The sequence below is a fragment of the Lissotriton helveticus genome, chromosome 6 (assembly GCF_964261635.1).
Source record: "Lissotriton helveticus chromosome 6, aLisHel1.1, whole genome shotgun sequence".
NCBI lineage: Eukaryota > Metazoa > Chordata > Amphibia > Caudata > Salamandridae > Lissotriton > Lissotriton helveticus.
Window position 1 is genome coordinate 1593962082 of NC_136067.1, and position 13870 is coordinate 1593975951.

Consider the following 13870-nt stretch of genomic DNA (forward strand, 5'->3'; position numbering starts at 1 on the left):
CACATCTATGCACCTTGAAGGTATGTATATCTTCTACGTATGTAGACTTGGAGTTATGAAGAGTAAATCTATACTTACCTATTTGCACCTACCGTCTCAATATTTGGGTACTAGATATTTCTGACATTATATTCTGTCCACACAATATTGTTGTTTCCGATATTCTGTCAGTGATCCATTTATCTGTAGTTCTGAAATTGTGCCTTCATGGCATTCATGCATTATTATCTGTATCACATTTTGCCTATACTTTAGTAATTCCACTTTTTGCATTCATTTTTACCTAGCGCTCATTTTTTATGTTTCCAATATTTTTTTTTTCAAGTTTAAAATTTATTGACAGAAAAGTATAGAATACATATGAAGAATAATATTATACATTAAAGAACAAAAATACATGTAGTAACTGAATCATTTTGTTGTGTTTCTATCTAGGACCCTAATTCGATATTCCCGATTTATGCACTTATATGGCTATAATAAATAATATCCTTATAAAGGCATAAGAATCATATCCATATTTAGTAATAGCCCATGCAGTCCAAATACGGCAAGGCTACTCCCCTAGACTCCTAGAAAGTACAACGCGTTCTTTAAACAAACCAAACCTCCAGCAACCTGGGAATTCCCCATGCTTTTGTTTTTTTTATTTGTCCTAGAACTCCTGCGAGCACTGAAAGAACGGCCAGTTCTTAGTGACATCTTTTATTGACATCTAATGTCCAACCTTACGTCAAACCCGGCACCTTTCAGGTATAAATATGCCAACAGTTGCCTTAAGCAAACACACGGTGGTTTGGAGCAGAGCGGCGATCTCCTTGCCCGAGAGCCCAGCTGATGCGAGAGCCCACGGACGCCGCCCCTCTCTTTTGACGCACTGAGAAAGACGCTGTCTTTTTCTCCAGCCGAGAAAATCCAGCTCCGGTGTTTCCAGTCGCCCTTGCGGGTTGCTGGGATATCGAGTCCTGAGAGAGAGATACCAGACCTCCTGCTTTCTATTACCCAGGTACGGAGCTGACTAAACCCTTAAGAGAATTCTTGATTCAGATCCTTGGCAAAACCAACTTAACTTAAACTGCTACTTACTTACTCCTTCCCACGTATTATGCTTAGGTCAGGTACAACGGGGTAGGCGTAGATTAGAAGCACCAGTTGAGTACGTTAGTCAATGTTTTTATGTATGTATATATTTTATCCATTTTAAAGTATCATATGGCTAAGAAACCATATCAATGCTTTATAAGTATTATTTCATAATACTCCTTTTACTGTACGCACTTTACTTTATACTAAGTATTGCAATTGTGGCAATTCATTTCTCTTGCATGAGAAAGAAGACTGCTCAATAAATAACACCTTTTATTGAAAACGCCCGTCTCTCTATTCCTCTGCACTCTGGTGAAACTAAGTATGCACGATTGACTGAGTAAAATAGCTGTCTATTGTTTTCACACGACTCTAGAGATACAATCTTATTCTGAGGGAGCAAAGTTGTCATGTTTTATGGTTGTCAGAAGCTAATCCCTTCTTGTCTATCCAGGGAAGTTAAACTCCTCCTTGTTTATTCGAGAACGTTTCTAGTGACCTCTGAGCTAGCTGGCAAAGCTAATTAGGTCTAATATAGTCAGTAGAGACCTAGTCGACCTCAGTCCTACGCCTACACTGCTGAATATATTATTCCATTACGCAGAGCCTATTGGGAATATAGGAACTACACTACATGGCGCCCAACGTTTGGTAAGGCGATAATCTAACACAAGACATTAGAGTAACTCAGTTGTGCTTTTTCACACAGACCCTTTTTCCCGTAAATACTCCAAAAGACATCTGGAGTGGGTAAAAAGTTAAAATCCGCCGGAACTTAGTAGGAAGAGATTCCTATGTATAGTCTTTGGTTTAGTCAACGTTGAAGGATACAGTGTTCCAAAATATTGTGCACCTAATGTTTGTTTCCCTTGAAACTTGATCTGCAACAAAAAACTTTCTGTTGGTAAAAATGACAGAAAGTGAAGACGAAAGGGAGGAAGCTAGAATAGAAGCTCAACTGCTAACGGATGACACAAGTCTCCAAGAAAATGACCCGAATGCTATAATCATTCCGGTAAATGTAAGAAGAACTATAACTAAAAAACTTATAGAAAATGGAGTATCATCACGAGGTGGTACAGTCATATTCGTGGTAGAGGCCCATGAATATCGGCAGACAGAGGTATTCTATTCATGGATAAACTTTCCAGCAGCAAACGCTGTAACACACGAATTCCACTATTACAAAATAGAGGAACCTCCGGATGAATACGCTCCTTTCGAGGACGTTGAAATCCCACTAAATTACCAAGAGCACCTTCTCTGGTTTAATGGCGCCCTAAAACATCAAAATCACATCACCAGGCTCGGTCCACTAGGCAGACCAGGAGCCAAGTGGCCGGTTCTAGCCAGCTACACACCACAGCCAGACACTGAAAAAATGTCAGACCGAGAGCTCTTAGCTCAACTAAAACTGTTAATTAAAATACACAGACAATTGGTCCAATATGTCATGAGGACTTCAACAGTCCAACAGGCAATAAAAATTCCAGAGACCACCCCTCACCAGGGGAACACAAATAAAATCACACCACAAAATATACAATCAGTCATTGGCAAAGTACCTACAAAATGGGAACAAATTCCATTCTGGTTAGCTCAGAAAATCACTCAAATAGAGGCAGTATTTCCTGATACAACGCCTACTGAGAAACACAGAATTCTGATTATCTGTCTTTCAATGGGGATCGCACCACATGTGGAGGACCGTGACACTTGGGGCACAGTCTTTGCTTCGATTTACACAAAAACACATGGTGTTCCATCCATGGCGGTTATACCAGACGTATTAAGACAGATTCAAAATGAATACGGTCCAGAATCTGCTTTAACTCTGGGTATGAAATTACTGAAAGACTTCAAGCAGGTCTCGGCTATATTATTAGCCAACATAAAAGGAGAAGCAGCATCTGTGGCGATCCGCCAGAAATTGAAAGAAACAGATATAGCAGAGCAACCATTTGAACTTGCCAGAATCATAGAAAAATCCTATGAAGAACTAGGAAGAGATAGTTCGGGTGGGAAACCAGTAAAACCCCAACTAACTGAAAATCCCGAAAAAACATTTATTAAAAATAATCTAAATACTCCAAAAAAGAGTTGGGAGGGTAATAAATAATCCACTCCCAAAGAAAAACGATTAAAGTCCAGAGGAAGGTCTCCTCAACGGAGAGATAGATCTCCAAAACGAGGTGGCAAGTCTCCCCAGAGGGAGCACTTTGAGAAAAGATACAACCTTAGAGATAGGGATAAATTGAGAAAACCTGACAGATATCAAGATATTGATACACGTCCCTCTCGATCTTTTCAGACTTCCTCACAGAAATCGGAAAGAAGAGGACGGTCAGAACACAAGGAAGAGCACGTCAAGTCTAAAGACAAGGAACCTGCTCATCAAAGTAAAAAATTACAATTTCCAAAGAAGAAGGTAGCCAGTATTAAAATAATTAAACATGCCGAGGATACTGAGGACACAACTGAAAAACGAAGAGTAGGCCCAGACAATGCTAGACAGCGCAGCAGAAGTAACCATAGCTCGCAAGATCTTGATGAACCTTCTGGAGACAGTGGACACGAATGAATACATACAAGTGGAAACTGCAGACACCAGAGTTAGCAAACCCCATAAATTATATGAAATAACATTCCGTATAGAGGGGGACAAGACTAGGCAAGTAAGGGGTCTCTTTTGGGATAACCTTTCGAAAGGCTATGACATCCTGTTAGCTGAGAAAGACTGGCCACCAGAGTTTGTCAGGGAGTGCCCTCATGGCGAAGAAATGATTATGCCTGCCTTCTCAAATCATATTCCAATTTATAAAAAAATACACATTTGCAAGAAAATGGGCAGTGGCTCAAGCTCCTGCATTATATAAAAATCATGTAGGATGGGATGAGGATTCTCCTCACCACAAAATCCAGTTAAAAAATCAACCCACTGCACAAAGGCAGTACCCAGTTAAACAAGAAGCTAAAAAGCAAGTCAGGGAGATCTTAGATCAACTTGAATATCAGGGGGTGATTGAAACATGCACCTCACAAATGAACAATCCTTTGTTTCCTGTCTCCAAGCCAGACGATTCATATTGTCTAATTTTGGACTACAGACACCTAAACTCCTGTTGCAAAACATTTGCAGTACAAAACTCACACAGTGCAGCACTAATGAATAATATCGTGCGCAAAAAATATAAAACGACATTAGACATCTCTAATGGATTCTCTTGTCAAAACATTGCACCTGAAAGCAGGTATTTGACCGCTTTCTCAATAATGGGGTCGCAAAAACACTTCTGTTGACTCCCACAGGGATTCAAGAATAGCCCAGGATTATTCTCAGCAAGAGTAACAGAGTTACTACAAATATATGATGATGAAGCATTATCTTATGTCGATGACATCTATCTCACAGATGATGACCTGGAGACTCACTTGAAAAGAGTGAACACCATAATACTTGGTTTCGCAGCTGAGGGTTACAAATTCAACTTTAAAAAGTCAAGAATTGCCCATCTAACTGTCCTGTTTTTAGGATATGAATTACCAAGTGAAGGCAAAAGCCTAGCAGACAACTTCCTAGAGAAGTGTGCTGTACTCCATGCACCTAAAACGCTGAAGAACGTACAATCAATACTAGGTTTCCTGAATTTCGGAAGAACATACATTCTAAATTATGCAGAGAGGGTAAAACCTCTCTATGAATTAATAAAACCTGATTTCAAACCAATTAATTGGACTCAGAAACACACAGAAATTTTAAGATCATTGCAAACAGACATGTTAGCTAAAACAAAATTGCAAACTCCCGAAAACATACGCAACTTGTAATCCGAGTCATCCCAGGAAGATGCGGATTCACGTAACTGACCTCTAATGAGGGAGAAATGGTACCAATAGCTTACAAATCATGTTTGTACACACAAGCTGAAATGAAATTCAGTTCTACTGAAAAAATTCTAACTGTGGTTCAAACTGCTGTAGCAAAAGAAAGAGCCCTAGCACAAGGTAAACGAATAATAATCGTTACACCGGTACCTGCCCTAGAAGCAGTAACAAAAACAAGCATTCCAAATGCTAAAGCACTACATCCGCGATGGATACAATGGGTTAATTCTCTTGCTGCAACAGACGTAATATACGAATTTGATCCTAATTTAAAAACACAAGAGTTTCTCCAATATGAATATGAATGTCCTCTGCCGACCGAAATCCTGCCTCTGGAACATTACGGCTGTATAATATATACAGACGGATCAGCACAACCCGCAGTTGGGGGTAAACAAACTTACAGTGCTGCGTGCGCGATTGTTAAAGATCGTTGGCACGAAGGAAAATTTAGACCACTGGTCACTAAAACCCAATCTCTAGGAGATTGTACAGCTCAGCGAGCTGAACTACTAGCATTTAAAATGGCGCTTGAAAATACCGATCCCGAATTCCCCACACTAATAGTGTGCGATTCATAATATTGCGTCCAGTCTTATAATGAATACTTGCAGAACTGGGTTCAAAACGGCTTCAAAGATGCAAAAGGTGGCACAATCAAGCATAAAATGCTTTGGGAACAAGTAGTTCTTTTACAGAAAGAACTACAAAAGACTCACGTGATACATACACTGAGTCATCAACGTGATGGCGTTCACGTTGCAGGGAATTCATTGGCTGATGAGGCCGCGAAGTCTGCTGTGCAAACGGCTTCCATAGCTGCCGTCACCCGGTCAAAAACTAAAATAGACAGCGATGTAATGCAAGCTGTCAGTGCTTCAGTAAAAAATGATAGAAAATCACTCCCGAAAGGCTTTCCAGTAAAGTACTCATACATAACTGATGCGAATAATGTTCCTTTTGCTCGAATCCGTGGAGTGGGGTATGGGGCAATTCCAAACATGGAACACAGGTTAGGACTAATTACAGCGGCACACGAAGGGCTGGCTTCTGCACACGCTGGTGTTTCTGCCACAATATCGTTATTAAAACAGAGATATTGGTGGCCGCGCATGAGAAAACAAACTAGGAACTATGTTCTAGAATGTGAAATATGCCAAAGAATGAAAGTATCAACAGTGAAACGACCAGCACAGACGCCCCTTCTAATCTCAGATAAACCATTAGCATGTGTTTACCTGGACCACTGTGGTCCCTTACAAAGGGATGGCAACTATAAATATATCATGGTCGCAGTGGATTCCTGCACGAGATTCATTTCGATGTGGCCCCAGCGCTCGGCTGACGCCAGAACTGTTATAAAAGATTTGCGAGTCTTTATCGGCATAAACGCAATTGGCATGCTACATTCTGACCAGGGTCCTGCGTTTAGCTCTCGAGCTTACAAAGAGGCCATCACCAGCATGGGCATTGCATTGCAGTACTCTTCTCCATTCCATCCTGAGGGAAATGCGGTAGTGGCAAGAAAAAAACGTGACATAAAGCAATCTATAACGGCGAGGGTATTAGGTTCGGGTAATGGGTGGGTCAAACATTTAACAAGTGTCCAACGTAGTATTAATAATCTGCCAAGAAATTCTCTAAAAGGTCTCACTCCGTACGAACTATTGTTCAGCACTAGAATGCATATCCAGGATCTTGATAGTCACACTTCAGTGGTAGAAGAAAAAAGCTTTGATATCAAAGACCGTTTGGCTGTTTTACAGGACTTAAATGAAACAAGAAGAAACCTGAGTAACATAAAGTTAAAACAACAGCCAACAGCCACTGAAGAAAAAACCCCTGTCCCAGCAAGACCTGTCTGGATTCCAAAGATTGGGGATCTGGTCAGAGAAAAGATCACGGTGAAGAAGGAATTTGGGCCTTCTTACAGAAAAGCAGTACCTGTCTTAGCTGTCAGCGGAACAAGATCAGTTGTACTACCGCCACTTGCTGGTAAAAAGGAGAACCGAGTTGTATCCATCGACCTGGTAAAACCACAATCATCTGGCCAAGTAGTAGGCCCGGTGGACTCCCAAGAAATAGCAGAATACCAAAATTTGCTGCTACAATCGAAGAGGTTCAAACTGAGAGACTAATCACATTTGATAAACCTACAGTGAATAGAACAGGACTATGCAACAAAGCCATGGAACTTGTGCCTCTTGAAACCCAAATTGCAACAGTTCGTCAAGAAACACCAGTCTACAACGATGTAGCCTCAGACTATGCTAGTGAAACAAAGAAAAATCCAAAAGCAAATGAAAATCCGGAAGCAATTCCAACAATTGACAGAACTGCATCTGGCTACTTCATCAATTTCGATGACTTTTCTGATGATCCAAGTGAACATGAAGAAACACCAGCAACAAAAACTTTCAAAGACAAAGTAACTGAACTCTTTCATCAACTCAAAGAAACCTATCTGATTTCTCCATGGATTGAATTTTGGATTGTGTTAGGTGTACTTTTCCTCCTGCTTTGACTCATCATGGTTCTATGTTTGGGAAAATTCATTGATGGAACATATAGTACAATGGACACAGCAACTTGGTCCTAAAGTCTCACAGATCTTCAAACATCGAAAAAAGAGAACTGTCATCATTAAACATCACAGCCAAAACCCGATGGGGTAGCATGGTACAAAACGGATTATGAAATCTATGGCCCGATTGAGCTCTTGAAATATCCATATCAATTCAAGGTTTCCTTAAGTGACTTTGTGACACCAAGTACTTTCTCTGATGATTGGGACTTTGAAAATATTAATAATATGATGTCAGATTTAGTTATGTCAGCAAAGTTTACAGAACATGATTATTTACAGGGTTCATCGAACTATGACGAAATGTACTGTTTTAACCACTATGGTCATCACTATTTGCATAAATCTGCTCAACCTAGAAATGTTTTAACTTATAATCAATGGGAACATTGTCCAACACCGCCAAAAGGCAGCTCGAAAACATTTTATGAGAAATTCATATGCTTCTCAGGGTTTAACAACAGTGATCCAGAAACGTTTTATTTTAAAATGTTAAATAAGACAGGAATGAAAATAATGTTGACAAATACTAAATTGATTTATGCTGAAAATTTTTTATGATAAAATGTCTACATTTGGTTTTGAATTTTGGAAAAACAACATTGAAACAAAAACCATCTGGGGTTCAAAAGACTGGCAGGTACAAGGTCTAGAAGCATTATTTAGAGCCTGCATGATCCCAGAACAGATAATATTCCTGAATGACACCATTCAACAGACAACCTGTCTTGGTTTAGCCAAGATACAAGACTTAAACAAACCATCTATTCCAAAGCCCATACCTGATAGTAATAGCACTAAAGATGTGGAGATAGACGTATCCCATATTTTACACCAAAACAGAACAAATCCTGATTGGAAAAAATGGTTGATCAGGCCTACAGACACAAATAAATGTCAAGATAGATTCCTGAACAAAACACAGGGGTTCAAACAGAACAGGCCAGACCCAAGATATTCCCAAAGACAACATCCAGGGATAGAAACAACATATAGTGTAGGAAAACTCTGCCTTTAGTGGCTACAGAAATCCACACTGCCAGAAATTAAGCAACACTTGACTTTACTTAAACAAGGTGCTGACTTGCGAGATTTCATACTGGGACCTCGAAAACAGCGTCAAAAACGTTTCATATATGCCGGTATATACGCTGCTTACAAAGAAGCTTGGAAAGTAACGCAAATTGAAACTGCAGAAAAAATACGAGAAATTGATTGTATAAATTTGGAAAAAATCCCTTTCTGTAGTGGACAATGGGTTAACGACTCTGTCCTTCAGAATTTATTCACTCAACAGTATTGTATCATCTGCTATTGATATAATAGAGCAGGACTTACTAATGTTACAACATGGTCAGTCCCAATTACGTTCTATTGTACAGCTAGGCTGGACGTTGCAAAACCTGCGTTCAGGCTACGTGCCATGGCGTCTAATCAACACAACGTCATTATTCTCTATCTTTAACCTTACTGATAAACAAATCAGTTTGGCACAAAAAGGAGCAGGCTATACGATCCTGAGCATTGAAAAACTTGAGAGATTACCATTGACAATGTCAGAAAGACCTGTCATTGAATGGATAATACACGGAATTATTACAATTCCGATAACAACTTTCCAGTTTAAATATTGCCAAGAGTATATACCAGTGGGCCAGTATGAAAGGTTGGGTAAAGGCTACATCAAGTCAACATGGAAACTACCTTATACACACAAATGTTATAGTGAAGGGAAAAAGGAGGTATTCCTTAGTGGTAACAATTGTAAAAAATCACTAAGCGGTACACTTCTGTGTCAAGGTATTAACTTGCATGGAGCCTGCGAATAGTCTTCAAATAACCTTTCATGTCACCTGCACGGCACTCCTGCAAAACAGATAGAGCCATTTTTCAGACAGCTTTCCAACGGTAGTTACGTTCTAATAAGTGACCACAGCTGTTGTGGCATGGTGCCAGGAAAAGCCTATCTTGTGAGCGTTAATTCCATGGTCACTTGCTGTATGCAAGTATTGTACCCAAACAGCAATCCAGACATGGAGGCGGCAATATGGCCTCGTTTGAATATCTCTTCTATTCGAATTGATACTTTAAGCAGAATGAAGTCTATTCTTTTACAGACAACTGTGCCTTTAACCTCGTCCAAAGAGACATATGATCTGCAAGTTGCAAGGAGAGCAGCAGAGATACATTCCCTATTATCAACAAATTGCCCCGTACATTTCGTAGAAATGTTAAGCCAAATTTTAAACATGTCTGATACCAGTGGCATCACACATGTATTTAAGACAATTTTTTCGGGACTGTTAACACCCTTTGAAACAGTTCTGGGCATCTTTCCGAATTTTGTCCATTCTGTCTTCGGCAGTCTGCCTCTACTTTTGGGACTCGTAGGAGGAATTTTATTTTTGATTCTTCTGCTCCGATATGGCAAGCCAAGCCACAGACAAGACTCCAGCAACGATGGAAGAAACGATCCTAGCAATGCGCTACCGGGACCGCATAACTAAAGTCCTTTGATTAGCCCGGGTAAGAGAGGCTACATCAAGTCTGATCTGAATATGACCTGGTTTCCTTCATTCAGACCAATCTGGCAAGATTGCATCTTACCTGTGCTTCGATGTATGCTATGCGGAGAAGAATGCGTGTTGGACATCTGTCTTACACTACCATCAGCAGTACCAATGGATACAGATACCTTGCTAGGTCAATCAATCAATCAATCAATCAAGGCATTTATATAGCGCACTACTCACCCAGAGGGTCGGGAGGGAGTTCCATGTTTTGGCGGCGAGGTAGGAGAAGGACCGTCCCCCTGTGGTGGCTCTTCGGATGCGGGGGACGGTGGCGAGGGCGTGGCCGGTCGATCGAAGCTGGCGTTTGGGGGCGTAGAAGTTGAGGCGGCTGTTGAGGTATCCTGGGCCTTGGTTGTGTAGGGCTTTGTGTGCGTGGGTGAGGAGACGGAAGGTGATTCTCTTGTTGACCGGGAGCCAGTGCAGGTCTCTCAGGTGTCCGGAGATGTGGCTGCGACGGGGGATGTCCAGCATGAGTCGTGCTGAGGCGTTCTGGATCCGCTGGAGTCTCTTCTGGAGTTTGGCGGTGGTTCCGGCGTAGAGAGAGTTGCCGTAGTCCAGACGGCTGGTGACGAGGGCCTGGGTGACCGTCTTCCTGGTCTCGGTGGGGATCCACCGGAAGATCTTACGTAGCATGCGCAGGATGTTGAAGCACGACGAGGAGACGGCGTTGACTTGTCTGGTCATGGAGAGGGAGGAGTCCAGGATGAAGCCCAGGTTGCGTGCGTGGTCTGTTGGTTTGGGTGCGTTGCCTAGGGCGGGGGGCCACCAGGAGTCGTCCCAGGCGGAGGGTGAGGATCCCAGGATGAGGACTTCTGTTTTGTCCGAGTTCAGTTTCAGGCGGCTGTTCTTCATCCATTTGGCTACCTCTTTCATCCCTTCGTGAAGGTTGGCTCTGGCGGTGGCGGGGTCGTTGGTGAGGGAGAGGATCAGCTGGGTGTCGTCGGCGTAGGAGATGATGTTGAGGTTGTGCTGGCGTGCGATGTCTGCGAGGGGGCTCATGTAGATGTTGAAGAGGGTTGGACTGAGCGAGGAGCCCTGAGGAACGCCGCAGATGACTTTGGTGGCTTCGGATCTGAACGGGGGGAGGCGGACTCTCTGTGTCCTTCCTGCGAGGAAGGAGATGATCCACTCCAGTGCCTTCTCCTGGATTCCGACGTTGCTGAGTCGCTGTACTAGTGTACGGTGGCAGACAGTGTCGAAGGCCGTGGAGAGGTCTAGGAGGATGAGGGCTGCTGTTTCTCCGTTGTCAAGCAGGGCTCGGATGTCGTCGGTGGCTGCGATCAGGGCGGTCTCGGTGCTGTGGTTGGCCCGGAAGCCAGACTGCGAGAGGTCGAGGGATCCGTTCGTCTCGAGGAAGGTGGCCAGCTGCTTGTTGACGGTCTTCTCGATGACTTTTGCAGGGAACGGGAGCAGCGAGATGGGGCGGTATTTCTTGAGGTCGGTGGGGTCGGCTGATGGCTTCTTTAGTAGAGCGCTGAGTTCGGCGTGCTTCCAGCTTTCCGGGAAGGTAGCCGTGTCGAAGGAGGTGTTGATGATGGCCCGCAGGTGGGGTGCGATGACATCGTTGGCCTTGTTGAAGACGTGGTGAGGGCAAGGGTCGGTCGGAGATCCGGAGTGGATGGAGTTCATCGTGCGGACGGTGTCTTCGGTGCTGATCGGGGTCCAGGCGCAGAGGGTGGTGTTGGGGGGCGGTGGTTCGGTCGTGGCGTGCGTCGGTTGCGTGCTGAAGCTGTTGTGTATGTCCGCGATCTTGTTGTGGAAGTAGGAGGCGAGGGAGTTGCAGAGGTCTTGCGAAGGGGTGATGTCGTTGTTTCCGGCGTTGGGGTTGGAGATCTCTTTAACGATGTTGAAGAGTTCCTTGCTGTTGTGTGCATTGTTGTCCAGTTGTTCCTTGAATGCAGTTTTCTTGGTGGCGTGGATAAGTTGGTGGTGTTTTCGGGTGGCGAGCTTGAGGGCAGTCATGTTGTCCGGTATAGGGTCCCTGCGCCAGGTTCTCTCGAGGGCTCGGCAGATCTTCTTGGAGCTCTTGAGTTCGTCGGTGAACCATGGGGCTTTCTTGCTGCCGGGTCTGCTAGGCGGGGTCCTCAGGGGGGCGAGGTCGTCTGCGCAGTCGCTGATCCACTTCGTGAGGTTGGTGGCCGCTTGGTTGGGGTTCGTTGCGCTGGTGGGTGGGTTCTTGCTCAGGGACGTCGCGAGCTGGTCGGCTGTGATCTTGTTCCAGCTTCTGCGTGCACCCTGTTGCTGGTGGTGGTGGATCGTGGTCCTTCTGAAGCTGAAGTGGACGCAGCTGTGGTCCGTCCAGCGGAGTCCGGTGGCGTGGCTGAAGGTGATGTCCTTGCTGGATGAGAAGACGGGGTCCGGTAACGACTCATGCATCGTGTTGTCCCCAGCGGCTACCTATTCTGATGACGGCATTCGTTGAGACTTCACCACTATGAGTATGTGGCGGTGGGGTACGAGATGAAAGCAGCACCACACAGGTACAACCTTCTGTGAGCATTGCTGATCCTGACATTGATGATAGCAATCATTCTCACACATGCACTGTTACAGCATTTTCAAACTTGGTCGAAATTTCACCTGATGTCGCATACCAATTTTTTGCAAGTCTGTCTGATATGATGTTCTCCCCTGAACAACGGGAATAAACTTTTTAAACAACGAGCACACAGCGTTCCCTGAACTCTGAATTCGGCCTTCAGCTTTGAAAAACAAAAGCTACTGAAAACAATTGGAACTATTTTTCCCCCTGAAAGCGAAATTATTTTTTTTTCGCTTCCAAAATATTTACCTTTTTTTGGCACAAAGTACTATGCTTAAAGTAGAACTATTCTTAGAGAACAGAGCTTCTATTTTAGGAACTCTAGAGACAATATTTTACCTCAGCCTCTAGCATATGTACAGAATTTGTATAAATATGTGATGGAATGGTCTTGACCTTCTTTTCTGTATTCAGAGCCATTTTAAGTGTAAATTTCGCAATTCATTCAGCTGATATATATATGCATTTAACTGAATGATGACACTGCTTAATAAGCGTACAGTACCAATACTCATTTTTCGTGTATTTACCATATACCATTTCAAATGCGATATATGTATTTTGCGGTGGGTTGGAAAACACACATGCATCATTATATGTTTACTATTGCTTTGTTTTAGTAATGATGGACATTAGATCATGGAGTGGGTGTTGTGTTTCTATCTAGGACCCTAATTCGACATTCCCGATTAATGCCCTTATATGGCTATAATAAATAATATCCTTATAAAGGCATAAGAATCATATCCATATTTAGTAATAGCCCATGCAGTCCAAATACGGCAAGGCTACTCCCCTAGACTCCTAGAAAGTACAACGCGTTCTTTAAACAAACCAAACCTCTAGCAACCTGGGAATTCCCCATGCTTTTGTTTTGATTTGTCCTAGAACTCCTGCGAGCACTGAAAGAACGGCCAGTTCTCAGTGACATCTTTTATTGACGTCTTATGTCCAACCTTACGTCAAACCCGGCACCTTTCAGGTATAAATATACCAACAGTTGCCTTAAGCAAACACACGGTGGTTTGGAGCAGAGCGGCGATCTACTTGCCCGAGAGCCCAGCTGATACGAGAGCCCACGGACGCCGCCCCTCCCTTTTGACGCACTGAGAAAGAAGCTATCTTTTTCTCCAGCCGAGAAAATCCAGCTCCGGTGTTTCCAGCCGCCCTTGCGGGTTGCTGGGATATCGAGTCCTGAGA